The following is a 2,255-nucleotide window of genomic DNA, read 5'->3' on the forward strand; positions in this document are numbered from 1 at the left end:
AATATTAAAAATAAAATGTTAACAAGCCACAATAACATTGACAAATATTAAAGTATTTTCAATTAAATAACGTTCATTTTCTAACAAAACCCATGTAAACCCAAAGTTAAAACTTTGTAGAAAACTAAAAAAGTGCAACAAATTTTGTCCAAATTTCAAATTTTTTATCAGAGGTGTTAGAATTTTCCTGAGTATATAGTTTTATAGCCGATTCAATTTTAGTGCAATAATGTGCAAGTTTCAAGTGGCTAAAAATTACCGTTGATTTTTTTAATTTTTTTTGTCGCATTTGTTTCCATATTTACATCGAATAAACACAATTTATTTTTAAATGGAAGAAAACCGCAACACCTTCGGCAAACGAACTTTTAACCTCTTAAACGACATTGCGATTTTATCCTTTTGTGTATATTTGTGTTATTAAAAAAAACAATCTGAGAAATGTCATGTTAAATGCTTGAATACTCAACAACAACCATGAGTCAAACCACGCCAACTGTCAATGAATTTTCATTGATTTTCTGGAAAGTGAAGACAATTGTGGGAATCTCTAGATAATTATAGAACAAAAATACACTTTGGACGGTTTTTCCCAATTGCACTTCGTTTCTGTTTTTTTTTGGTATTATAAGAATATTGCAATTTTTGAGAGAAAAATTCGTAACTCGCGACCCATTTGATTAAATTTAATGAAATTTTTTTTTAGAGTTGCTGAAGCTTTTCCCTTTACAATAGAAAGATTTGCAGAATAAAATTGGCAAAACAATTATTTAAACAATTGCAATTATTTATATATTCTAGGCCCGCGATTGCAGTGAAATTTTGGCACAATATACTCTAAACTCTTGTTTTTAAGTTCCATAAAGATAAAATTGGTCTTTCCAATTTTGACAGTCGCTATCGATTTTTTTCTCAAGTTGTAAATAAACATAAGTTGTAAATAAAGATTGATATTTCAAGTTATACGTTAAATAATGTACGTACTTGTATAATTATTCATTAATTAACATAAAAATGATATCACTCACACAAGCTTATATGAAAATAATTATTTACTCAAGGCTTAAAGGGGAGAAAAAAAATCGATAGCGACTGTCAAAATTGGAAAGGCCAATTTTTTCTTTTTGGAACTTAAAATCAAGAGTTTAGAGTATATTGTGCCAAAATTTCACTGCAATCGCGGGCTTAGAATATATAAATAATTGAAATTGTTTAAATTATTGTTATTATAGAAGTCCTTTGACTAAGCCTCCGTTTTCAGGTGTGGACTGGTGAATTACAATTGGAACATACGGTTTTATAATGCAGATATTATTCGGTGGTTTTGTGGTAAAAACGCGATTTTTGTATAAATTCTTATACTTTCCATTTTTCGTAAGTTTCAAGCCATTCGAATGATCTTCAGCCTCATACCTTTCATTTAAAATTCTATTATAGAGCTGCTGTAAAATTTGAGTAGGCTTTTTCACATACTTTTTCAAAACTTGTAAATAGGGATGTGCCGGGTATCCGGTATATATCCGGAATCCGGCCTATCCGGCCGTTTGGTTATCCGGTTATCCGCCGGATACTGGCTAATATCCGGCCGGATTCCGGATATCGATTATAGAAGATTCAATTTAGAAATTTAATCCAGATTTTGTATTTTGTAATCCAATTTAATAGTATCTAATTAGTAATCAAAGTCTCCGCATTATCGGGCAACAATTTTCAACATAAATGATACCCGATGCACTAAATACTCTTTCCGAGTTCACTGAGGAAGGTGGCGCGCAGAGATACTTCATTGTCAGTGTAAACAAATTTGGAAATTCTTTGCGGCTATACTTTCACCAAGTTAAGGGATCTTCTTGTCTGGATATAAGAGGTAGCTGCAAATATTTCTCTATTTCTAGTTCATAAATCGCTGCCTTTTTTCATGTACGTTCGCTGCCTTGTCTACCAATCGTTTGGCTATCCATATCACTAGAAACACTAGAATCAGCATCAGAGCCGTTGGCGATTTCTTCAAAGCATTGCCAAATATCCTCGTGAGCTCGATCTTCGATGGAAGCTTTCACTATAGTTCGGCATTTTTCATATGATTCAACTGGTTTCTCCATGCTAACTGATTTATAATTTCGAATTAGTTCATCAACAACCCAGTTTTTAGCTTTATTGGCGTCAGAAAAAGAAACGAGTTTTGAAACGTGGGTCACAAAATGTTGTAATAGTGAAGCATTGTCGTTGTTGAATGTTTAGTCCTATAATCAAGT

The sequence above is a fragment of the Rhagoletis pomonella genome, unplaced genomic scaffold (genome assembly GCF_013731165.1).
Source record: "Rhagoletis pomonella isolate Grant_MI unplaced genomic scaffold, Rhpom_1.0 Rhpom_scaffold_00050, whole genome shotgun sequence".
NCBI classification, from domain to species: Eukaryota; Metazoa; Arthropoda; class Insecta; order Diptera; family Tephritidae; genus Rhagoletis; species Rhagoletis pomonella.